Source organism: Lissotriton helveticus, chromosome 7, assembly GCF_964261635.1.
Source record: "Lissotriton helveticus chromosome 7, aLisHel1.1, whole genome shotgun sequence".
Classification (NCBI taxonomy): domain Eukaryota; kingdom Metazoa; phylum Chordata; class Amphibia; order Caudata; family Salamandridae; genus Lissotriton; species Lissotriton helveticus.
The window spans coordinates 633,400,586-633,413,064 of NC_136068.1; the positions used below are offsets into that span (position 1 = coordinate 633,400,586).

General features: G+C 42.7%; 1 long non-coding RNA gene across 2 annotated transcripts in view; it reads right to left on the bottom strand.

Annotated features, from left to right (window-relative positions):
• Positions 1–3,917: 3,917 nt before the first annotated feature.
• The window catches only part of LOC144766936 (uncharacterized), a 43,530-nt gene continuing 34,968 nt past the window's right edge, over positions 3,918–12,479 (bottom strand). For both annotated transcript variants that reach the window (XR_013597989.1, XR_013597990.1), the window contains one exon: positions 3,918–4,357. This is a non-coding gene — a long non-coding RNA (uncharacterized LOC144766936). The remainder of the gene's footprint in view (positions 4,358–12,479) is intronic.

Here is a 12,479-nt window from a genome sequence, read left to right on the forward strand (position 1 = left end):
TGCAGTGGAAAAGGACACAGAGGAGGCAGCCCTGCATTTTCACTCCAGCTTGGTGGACAGACCACCCCCGCCCCCCTCAACCAGCCCCACGAACGAACCATTGCCCCACTTTAATTGAACAGTAGTCATACACATCAGCATGTGTCTGGGCTGATGGGTAGCGGATAGGGGCTTCACAAGTTAAGGTTAAAATTGTTAATGACTGAACTCTTTTCTCTTAATTAAGTACTGTTTGAATCCTACCTCTGTGATGTGCACTGCATCCAAACCTAGGTTCAAATATTTTGTTTATGGCATGGAGAGAAGCGACGGAGTACGTGTTCTACTGTACGTTTTTTGTTGCTCCAACCCGTTTATTCAACACGGATAATCATATTCGACAGACAACACTGTCAATATCATACGATATGTAAATATCAAATGTGCTGTCAATCATACAACCTGCGATGTATTGCCACACTTGATACTGTATTAACAAAAAGAAAACCACAATAAAGAGATTTTTTTTTTTAATTGGAATGCTTTGCAAATTAGCATAACTATTGGTAAAGAAAACCATTAGAAGTCTTAGGTAAAGGAAAAGAATATAGAGTTCTAAGTCTCAAAGTTTCTTTGGAATAGGAAGATTTAATTTTTTCTTTTAGAAGTTGCAAGCTAGGGAGTGGAACACTGGGTTGGTGGTAGTGAATTGCAGATTTTTCTTGCACTCCTGTGGGAAGGATTGTTTCATTATTCGCTCTCGTTTCAATGTGGGTGGTTTGACATAAGAGGGATTTAGTATTTCTTAAACTCAGTTACCCTCTAGAAATATTTACTTTGTAGGCCAAGCACGATGGAGTGGGCATGTGTAGGGCTTTGTGGGTGATGCCGGCCGCCTTGAATCGTTCAATTTAACTGGCATTCGACTAAGACGCATTTCAAGTATTTAAGCCAGTCTAAAGGCCTGGCTCCCATTTCACTTCTGTCCTTGATATAGTGTAGTACTCACTAGCATATAGTCTCAGAGTACTGGATTCACAAAGGTCCTCCGCACTCGCGGATGAGGCCATGCACTCATGGAGGAAGCCCTGCACTTGTGGAAGAGGCCCGCACTCGTGGAGGAGGCCCTGCACTCATGGAGGAGGCCTTGCACTCGTGGAGGAGGCCCTGCACTCGCAGAGGAGGCCTCCCACTCGTGGAGGAGGCCCCGCACTCGTGGAGGAGGCCCAGCACTCGTGGAGGAGGCCCAGCACTCGTGGAGGAGGCCCAGCACTCGTGGAGGAGGCCCCGTACTCATGGAGGAGGCCCCGCACTCGTGGAGGAGGCCCAGCACACGTGGAGGAGGCCCAGCACTCGTGGAGAAGGCACAGCACTCGTGGAGGAGGCCCAGCACTCGTGGAGGAGGCCCAGCACTCGTGGAGGAGGTCCAGCACTCGTGGAGGAGGTCCAGCACTCGTGGAGGAGGCCCTGCACTCGTGGAGGAGGCCCTGAACTCGTGGAGGAGGCCCTGAACTCGTGGAGGAGGCCCAGCACTCGTGGAGGAGGCCCAGCACTCGTGGAGGAGGCCCCGCACTCGTGGAGGAGGCCCCGCACTCGTGGAGGAGGCCCCGCACTCCTGGAGGAGGCCCCGCACTCGTGGAGGAGGCCCTGCACTCGTGAAGGAGTCCCAGCGCTCGTGGAGGAGGCCCAGCGCTCGTTGAGGAGGCCCCACACACGTGGAGGAGGCCCCGCACTCCTGGAGGAGGCCCCGCACTCCTGGGGGAGGCCCCGCACTCGTGGAGGAGGCCCGCACTCGCGGAGGAGGCCCTGCACTCGTGAAGGAGTCCCCACACTCGTGGAGGAGGCCCCGCACTCGTGGAGGAGGCCCCGCACTTGCGGAGGAGGCCCCGCACTCGTGGAGGAGGACCTGCACTCGTGGAGGAGGCCCTAAACTCGTGGAGGAGGCCCAGCACTCGTGGAGGAGGCCCAGCACTCGTGGAGGAGGCCTCGCACTCGTGGAGGAGGCCCCGGAGTTGTGGGGGAGTCTCCCTACTTAGGCCGGAATCTCCGCCATGATCTAATTACGGAGATGTCGGCCGAGATCTGATTCTGAGACTCCCCGATGACTACCGGACCGCCGCTACGAGTGCAGAGACCCTTTGTGAATCAGTCCCAATGTGCTTCCTTTTACACTACTTATGGCACTGACGGGTTCTAACAGAAGACAATGTCTTCCTCTCTTGTTTTCATAAGACATATCACATGGGAATGTTTTACAATACAAATGAAAGCAAGGGAATTACTTAACAAAAAACAACTCAGCCGCTCTTTCAGAATACGATCAATAGTCCGGTTAGTGCATCCACTCTATCAAGTTAATAGTAGCTACAGATATTTAACAGATGGCGATATAACCAACAGCCTTTTAATGACACGTCCATAGACAGTTATAAGACAATCTTTCATTTCAAGTTTTTAGTGTGTAACATTCTATTTAATCTATAACTAGAAGAATGCACACATAAACGGCTCTTGTGTAGTAGAGATTTCTCCCAAAATCTAATATGTGAGTACAATCCTAGACTGGAGTCTTTCACAAAAAAAAGTATTTCATAAATGTCATTCAGTTTCTTACTCATTACATTACAGTAGTAACTGGGGAGATTAGTAACAGTGGCATTTGTATTCATTTCTGCAGAAATGGCGTCTCACTTATAAAGTTAAACGTACCAGTCTACAGTGTAGGGTTTAATGTAGATTGAATATACATTCAGTCCTTCTGACACGTCACATCTGAACCCCCCTAATAAACCTAATTCATGTCCTTAGTTTTTGTCAAAACATGCCCACACCTTTAAATGAAATCATAAATCAGGTTGGACACAGCCAATTACCTATTTCCCAATACATAGTTCCCCAATAGCAGCCTGTATGGCTTTCTTGTTCTTACGTAATAAAAAGAAATAAACAATCCAGGACTATACTTGCTTCTATCAAAAGTAACATACATTTCAGTTCACCAGGACTACATGCTCAATGTCTCTAATGTATTAGAACTCAACTTTTCCCTGTGGACAGCAAAACACTTCAGGAGACTTGGATGAAAAGCGCTCGCCCAGTCTTGAGCTAGATCCCACTGTCTATAACGTTTAAAATAGCTTTCAGTCAGTGCCAGCCTCAACATTCCATGATGTCATCACACACTCTCCGCAGCTAACAGCGGCTACTAGAATGTTCCCCTGAGGAAAAGCAGACATATGTTCCCATAGACAGGCCCAAATTCACACCTAAGCATAACATTGAGGAACCTATAACAGAAAACATATTCAGACAAAAGCAAAAAAAAATCATGAAACTGACCAATGTGTCACGGGCTCCCTACTACCAAAGAGAACCCAACACACAAAGAGGTCTATTCATAGATTTAACTTACATGTGGATAAATCTACCTATGTAAGTTTACTCTTACACTTTTAAGCAACTACTACTTTGGGCTATTCGCCATTTACGAATTATGAGGGTCAACGAAATTGTAAACGTGCATGTTCCCATGGGCTGAAATAGGATATGGAGTCAGTAGAAACATCAAACACAACTGCAAAGTTACTACTAGTGTCAATGTTAATTGATTGTATGTATTAATTTTAAATATAGAATAATGCAATAACATTTTACAACATTACTAACTAAATTTCAAATTAAAAACGTAATTATTTTAAATACATTAAGTTTAAAACGAAATTATTTCTATTAAGTTTAAATTTAATTTTAAAAAGTGTTCACCCACAGATAAAAACATATATTTAGTATAATCTTTTAAAAATTATTAAATGTGGTATATGGAATGAATTAAGCAGTAATGTGAATATTTTAATAATTATTAATGTTGCAATAAGTTTTACATTTAAAAAGTTATTAAAATATTTTAAAATAAAATAAGAAGTATGTTTTGTTTTTTAACATTTTTTGGGGACAAGCACTTCAGAGATACAGGCACAGATGCAAACATAGTTGCTGCACAATCAACGCATGGCGACAAGTAGTCCCTGCAGCGATAAAATCAGTCACTCCAGAAATACAGACACAATAACTGAACATGGACAATCACTATAGAGAGTGAGGCATTGAGATATTCTTTGGTACATAAAAATATTTATTCAACTATCTATAAAACAAAAATGTTTAGCAGGCCACAGAGACAGGGCCTTCCCAGGGCCTGATGTTCCGATGCTCTTCATCCCAGTACCGCAGCAGCCCTTCTCCCGCTCTTCCTAGCACTGTCCGAGAAGCTATAGATTCTCATTGCAGTAATCAGTGTCGCAGCAGAAGCTCCTTTCTTCATATTTAATTCTGATGACCTTGCATTTACCTCGTGTCGCACAGCCTCCATGCAGCTTCCCTGCACATGGGGGGGAAAAACAAAGAAAAAAGATGGAAAAGAAAATATAAATGTCAAGTATATTGTTTATCAGATGGCCAAATTGAGATACCCTTTCTAATTCTTCCACCTCTCCCCTGTCCAATCTGTTTGCGACCAACCCTAATCACAACAGCAAAAGCCAAGTAAACCCACAGGAGGTTGGGTAACTAATGAAAACAAAAAACTGTATTCCTAGAGGAGTCTATACTATGTTCAATGAGCCATGCAAGTTAACATAAATATTAGAATCTTGATTTGCATGGTTCATTGAGCATAGAATAGACTCCTCTAGGAATACAGTTTTTGTACAAATATATATATATGTATATAGTTTTTCTTGAAACAATAATCATATTTAGTATATCATATGCATATGCAGTCTGGAATAGGAAACCAAGTAAACCATAATATGGATTCTCTCAACCACGTTTATGTTTGAAAAATCATGAGTTCGGGACTACCTTCAGCACCAACAAAGTTGGGTCACTTGATTAAAACATTAGGCCTCATTTTAGCGCTTGCATACATGACAGAAATGATGAAGGGCTTAACTGTATGCTCTATATATGATTTACTGTTGTATAACACTCATTATGTAAGACATTTATATGCTCACTAACTGCATATGCATCTTATTGTATCTAGCAAATAACTTTCAAAAAAGTTAATGAGCACTCTTCCATATTAGTTTTTAGCCAGTTCTGTATCAGGCTTGAGAAAGGCTTTTTCAATGTTGCAAACAGGCACATGGCATGGACCTTCAAGTCACATGTGCCTATACATAAAACACAGGAAATATGTGACTAAAATGGATTTCATGATCTTCGTGCAGACTAGCAGTTGAAACTATAAAAGGTGTGTTATTATCTAGGGCCAAAATACATACAATGTCTTACACATATGCAAAGGCAAGTCAGTATTTGCCTTGGATCCCAGACTTCTGTTTGTAGGACCATTGTATACCACGTGAAACACTGTCTGCCTGACAATATTAGCCCTTGGCACTGGCAGGCCAGCTGCTCTTCTCACTAGAACTTGGTCACACAACACCCTGAAAAACATAGAAACAATTTCCTAAACTCCAATAGCTCCCTCTCAGAGGATGAAATCTGCAGCACGGACTTCACAGTCATTTGAGATTCAAATTTCCACTTGGAGTCTCACACAGATAGAGACACCAAGGCTATGCTTGAAATCATGAATGTTTTCAGTCTCCCCCAGCTGGTACAAAATGCCACCCACACTGCTGGCCACACATTGGATGCCATTTTTCCAATAATAAAACCACCTCTAACTTCAATCTCCTACCACTCTCTTGGTCGGATCATTCAGCCATTTTTCTTTAGCTAAGAGGTACAGAGGCATCGTAAGCTCCTAATAATAGGCGTAGTACAACCCGCTGTAAGACATGGGCCAATCTGGATAACAAACAACTTCAGCTCCAACTCATGGAATCCTTCCCTCCACCTGTGGAAACCCCTGAGCTAGCCAACTAGAACTACTTAGATTGGCTCTCCCTAACCGTTCCTAAGGCCAAAGAAGGCCAAAAAAAAGCTGTCTACACTTTGGCTAGAAAATCAAAGCTGTAGGCGAAAAGAAAGGAAATGGAGGTCTCAGTATGAACCTCATGAAAAAGAAGTGTATAAATTGTCCTTATTCAAATATAAAACCCTCCTGGTTAGGGGAAAAAACAGCATTTTTTACCTTCTTAAATCGAATCCTCTAAAAACTCTGCCAGGGAACTCTTTCAGGTAATAATTAAAATAGCAAAACGACTAGAGATTAAAGGAGATTGGTACAGTCAACCCTTCTGTGACACCACTGCTCAATATTTTAAGAGCAAAGTCGATCAAATCTATAACCTATTGAATCACCCCAACAATGCTGATTCACAATTGACTAACAGCACGAGTGATTGCTTGATGGATAATGATATCCTACTGGCCTTGTTAAATACCTTTACCCTAGTCTCGGTACTGCAGATTGATAATCTCATTCAGACCACCAAATCTGGATCCCCAGATGATCTTTGCCCCCCCCGCCCCTCAGTGCTCAAGTCTATTGTGAAGCCTGTAGCCACAATACTGACAAACATCTTCAAGTCCATGTTTAAGACAGGAATCTTACCTACTCTGGAAGAGGACTTCCATTCTTCCGATCTTAAAAAAAAGTTAGCCGAGATCCGGAGGACTTTTCTAATTACCGACCCATTTCTAGACCTCCCTTTCCATCGAAAATAATAGAAAAATTATGAACAGCCAACTGAATCAATTTATCCAAGAGAACAATCTGTTGGACCCAACACAATTCGGGTTCAGATCGAAAAACAGTACAGAGACAGCCCTACTTAAGGCCACTGATGAACTCAAGATCATCCTAGACGGAGGAGGAACGGCTTCTCTGATCCTGTTGGATCTGTAGGCCGCTTTCGACACTGTGGACCACCCTACTCTGATTTCTCACTTGGAAGCCGTTAGTATAAAAAAAAATTAAATATGGCCTTGAAACTACTCAAATCTTTCCTTAACAACTGGGAGAACACAGTCAAATTAGATACTTTCTGTCTAACACCTTCTCATTGCCCTGTGGAGTTCCACAGGGATCGTCGCTGAGCCCAACCCTTTTTAAGCTTTATGTTATGGAACTCACCCCTCTTATTCAATCCTTCGTTTTCTCCCTCACGTCTTATGCAGACGAAACGCAGATTGAGATATCTGCCTCCAATTATACCAATTACACCAGCCTCCGAAATCATAATTGTATGAGAGAAATCAGTATATGGATGAGTAAGCACTGTCTTAAATTAAACTCAAGAAAGGCAGACGTGATTCTATTGGGAAACAATCCCAGATTCTGATCCACAGCCAGCCTGCCGTCAGAAATGGACATGCTCCCGACGCCCAAAGCCAAGAGTCTTGGGATAATTCTAGATGATAAGCTGAATCTTGGCAAGCAACTTAATGCTGTCTTATAGTCCGCTTATAATACCCTCAGAATTGTAAACAAAATATTAAACTTTCTTCTAATTAACTCTAGAAAGACAGTGATTTCCACATTAATTCTCTCAAAATGTGGATTATTGTAATGGTTTATACATCAGTCTTCAGTCACAATATATTGACAAACTTCAGGTTCTGCAGAACTCAGCCGCTAGGCTACTTCTTGGCTTTCCCAAACATCAGTCAGTTTCCCAAGCCATCAAAGATCTTCACTGGTTGACTGTTACAAATAGGATAACATTTAAAGTACTTTAGCTTCATACAGGGCCCTGAACGAATCGGGACCAGCTTTTCTGAAACAAGCTATATCTTGGTATGTTTCAATAAAAATCTTAAATCAATGGGAACCTACATAAGAAACACCTTCAGATACAAAACATATAAATGGGGTGGAAGCAGTTTTCTTGCTGGAGCAACCAAACAGTGGAATTTCCTGCCTATACACATTAGATCGGCTTCCTAGCTTCAGACGTTTAGAAAGCTCCTTAAAACCCGGCTCTTTAACCAATAATTTCTACCTTTCTCACATCTGCTCAGCATTTAGACTAGCGCCAAGACACCCTCGGGTACACGCTGCACTCTACAAATTTCGTTAACTTAACATAACATGTTGGTCTTAGAGTGCGTCTAGAAGTAAGGGCCAGCGGTAGGCATGGGCAGTGTGGGCAGCTGCCCAGGATCCCCTGGCTGCTCATAGCATGCAAAAGAGAGGGGTGTATGAGGGGCGGAATCTGCTAAAAATGTATGTGAATTGGGGAGTGCAGAAGGGGAGAGGTGGATATAAAGGAGGAGAACAGATGAAGTGAGTTAAGAAGATGGGGGAGAAAAGTGTTGAAGAACAAGATATGGATGGGGAGAAGTGGATGTTATAGGGTCAGAACCAGCGAAAGGTTGGTACGATGAGGGGAGATGAATTATGAAGAGCATGTAGGGGAAATGTGCATGTTAGAAAGACAGAACGAGTAAGAGGAGAGTAGAGGCAGGGAGAGATCAAACATAAAGAGTAGAACATGAGGGAAGATGTGATGTAAAGGGGGCAGAGCCAGCTAATAATGCTGAGGCTGGAGGGAAAGATACAAACTGAAAGGTAGAGCATGGATTGGAGAGGAGGAATCATAAGCGAACTTAAATCGTGGGGAGAGGAAATGGTGAGAGGTAGATACAGGGCCGGCTTTAGGGCGGTGTGAAAGGTGCAGACTTTGCTGACTTTGATGGGCCGCTGTGTTTAAAAATAACTTATGGGTTTAAAAGCATGTGCTGCAGAGTTCCTTATCTGTCCAAGAGTTTTCAGGCAATGATGAAAATGTCAAGATAGCTCAGGTGATCAATGTTCCTTTAGCTCATCCTAAAGTAATAGGCCTGCTTCAAAAATCAGGTACCATGCGGATCACAGAACTGCGTGTGAGTGAACTAGGAGTAGTGCTATAGTCAGAGAAGGGCTATGGAGAGATGAGGGGCACTGTTGGAGAGTGGTAGTGAGATAATTTGTGGAGAAGGAGGTAACGGGGGCACCAAGAAAGACTGTTGCACCGGGCGCCACCAGTGCTAAAGCTGGCCCTGAGTAGATGTAAGAGGACAGGACCACATTAATACATACCACAGAGATTCGGAATTTGAAACGGACGACTTAATAATGCCCCTTCCAAATTCTGAATTAGTATTGGGTCGCAAACCCACTTTGCTATTCGGTAATGTTTACTGAATCACAATTTGTGGTTTGTACATACCGAAAAGTATTTTGTGAACACAAATAACTCAATTCTGCAACTCAGACCGTTTGAGATCTCAAGAAGCCTTGATACATCTGTCCCACACTGTATTTACTCCCAGATGTAAAAACGATTTTATTAATTCACGGACAAATTGAGAAATGAAAACTAAAAAGTGGTTCAGAGATTTGTGTGGCATTGAAAGCGTGTAATTGTAACTTGTGATTTGCAACTGTATTTTTGTGAGCGAAAACACTAGCCGGTACAGAAATTAATTTTTAGGCCTGGCGTTTGTCAAGACCTTTTGCTTTTAAAAAAAATATTGAAATAAAATAAAAATATATATGAAATAAATAATTCAATACAGCGGCTTTCAGTATACTTTCTTCATCCCTTGATCTTCAAAAGTATCATTCACATTTTGCTTCTGCCCACCAAATCACTGTACAATGGGTCAGTCCACTTTGGTCATGGACTTACCAGACTGTGAGTGATGCTATTGTGTTCCTGAACAATGCGCACAGCGGCAAAATAAGACCATTTCGGTGTCAGGAACTACTAGGGCAATGTGTGCTTCTCCATTTTTATAAACTGGCTGCTTGGGAGTCTTCATACAGAAACCATTTACAAACAAACAAGCATTGGCAAAGATAAGCAGCAAATGGCAGGCCTCCGGTATCTCATTGTGCTGGGACATTCGCAGACTGGGTTCGGGATCTGTTTTTCTTTTGCCTAACGTAAAATGATTTGATGTAGGAAAGTACGTTTGAAGGACGTGAAATGAATTATACTGTGTAGTTTTGGGAAATGCGTGCTCTGTTCCAGCCAGGTCTATGTTTCTTTGATTTTTCACATATTGCTTCTCGGATAATACTGTTATTGATACTGTAAGTTACTCTTTACGCAATCTTGTGTTGTTTTATGGTTTTGGTTAATAATGTGTCACCTGGAACCCTCAAGCGAAAAGTAAAAAAGGAAGGCCAAGAAACACCTGGCATCGAGGTTGACTGCAAAGAGTTGGTTACACCTGGATTCAGATTGAAAGAAAAACCCACGACAGATATGGCTGGACAGTCCTGGTTGTTGGCCTATACCGCAGGAAGGGTAGCAGGCGTAAGTAAGTAAGTAATGTCTGTTTTAGTGCTGCAACATGGGAACATTGTACTCAATAATGTTGCTTTGGACTGTATGCGTTGGTTGTTTATATACGTGGGACTTTGGAGTTTTTCATTGCGAAAGAAAACAAAAGTCCATGCAGTTCATCCTTGTAGGTTTAAAGATTCATTGAGCTTTTTTTCCCCAATGATGTTGTGGTAAGAATAAGTGTTTAGATTGCAGCTGTTTAGGCGGGAAACAGCCTTTACAATGAGGTTTTTTACCACGTTGTGACTTTACCACGCATTTTCAGGCACGCATATTTTTACAACGTGTATGTTTTTACAACGGATGCCTTTACCACACATTTAAGGTAAGTTGGAGGGTGTAGGGGGTTTCCCGCCACAAATACATTGTTTTTAAATGAATAAATAATGTGTGATAATGGCATCCATTGTAAAAACATACATTGTAAAAAAGTGTGAGCCTAAAATGCGTGGTTAAGGCTTGCGACTTATTTCCCTGCATTGTTCCTCCATACAACCTGTTTATGCTCTTGTGTTTTCTTGACCCTGCCATGTTGAATTACAGAAGTGCATGTCTGTGATGGCAGCCGTGACGTATGAACTTCGGTAACAATACAGAAGGGAGCCGAGACTTACCTCTACCAGCCAAACCACAATTAAACTCCCTCGCAGACTGAGGGACTTAGGAAAGGGAAAGTGTCATTAAATATATTATTATAATGTATATGTTCCTGCCTCTTTCTGGCTAGCCTGTTTCTATCGCTTGACTTTCAGTCTTTCCGGATTTTTGATGGATTCCCAACAATGTATCTTCTTTGGGGCTTCACTGTGAATAATTGTTTAAGCCCCTAACATATTATTCCACATTTATTTGGTGCTTCTCCCATTCGCCCTAAATGTATTATTTCTTTTTCCATATTTCTGGAAATCTCCCGTGACCAAAAGATCCCTATTTTTATATCAATTTTTACAAGCACTTGTAAGTTGTTTTGGGGGTGGGGGGGAGTCATTGTATGTACTTGAAGGGCCACATTATATGAAGCCAAGTATAGGGGTCTTCTAAAACATGAGCAGGTTAAGGGGCGTGTGTGTGGCAGGTTCCACAGAGGATAGTGCTTGGGCCTACTGTTAAAAGCACTGCCTACTTGTTTTCATTAAAATGGCAGCCCAGGCATCTTTATAAGAGCTGCAGTGGGGATTCGTTTTGTTTGCTTCTTTATGTGAGCGTTGGTCACTGTTGAGCTTCTAAATGTAGTTTAACATGGGGTTTTATTCGCTTGCGCACCATATTACGTGACAAAAGGTTAGACATGGGGTGATTAAGTTATTTGCCCAGAATTACAGAAAGCTGAGTCAACGCCAGGAACTGGCTCCCAGTTCCAAAGTCTGCTGCTCTGGACGTTAGGCCACATCTCTTCCCTTACCCATCTAAGCCACTCAGGAGGATTGCAAGGTGACGATGAAGACTTATGTGTAAAAACTGTTTGCTGACTAAACAGTTTTATTGTTGCTATTCTTGCTATTTGCCTAGTAGAGTGGGGAGAGGAAGGAGAAGACACAAGGGACATGGGATTATCAGAGGGTGGGGAATTGAGGATTCAGAAATAGGGTTTGGGGGAAGCTGCATTGAGAGAAGCTGAAACCTACTGGGATGAAGTTTCCTTTTAAATGACGTTGCGCCTATGCCGTCGCTTTGCTAGTCTGGATTGCCCGTAACACGGGGACAGTGCTAGCTAGCCACAGTGAGCTCCCCACTGCAGCTCCAGAACCGGTTTCTTTCCAACAAACACCACACTGCTCCAAAGTTACTATATCCCCTCAAAGGGAAACAAAATGGCAGTTGTGTCTGTACCGGCGCTTTGTGAGCCTGGATTGCCAGAAACAAATATACAATAAATGTAAGATTAAAGTAAGGAGTGCTGAGGAGACACAACCCACTCACAGCGGCCTCTGACCTAGCTTCTTACCACCAAGTACCACATGACATTACTCTGCAATCCGCAAGCATCAGCTCATACGAGATTACTGGCATTCCCTCGGGGGGTAACCAAAATGGTGGTCACGCCTGTGCCGGCGCTTTGAGTCTCTGCATTGCCCAAGATAAATGTAAGAAAATTTAAGGAGCACTGATGGAGCACAAAGAACAAACACTCTCTCACTGCAGCCTCAGTGTCAGCTCTTTGCCGCCATGTACCACACAGCGCTACTCTGTAATCTGGAAGGATCATTATGATCACCCCTTGAGGGGAAACAAATTGGTGATCACTCCCAT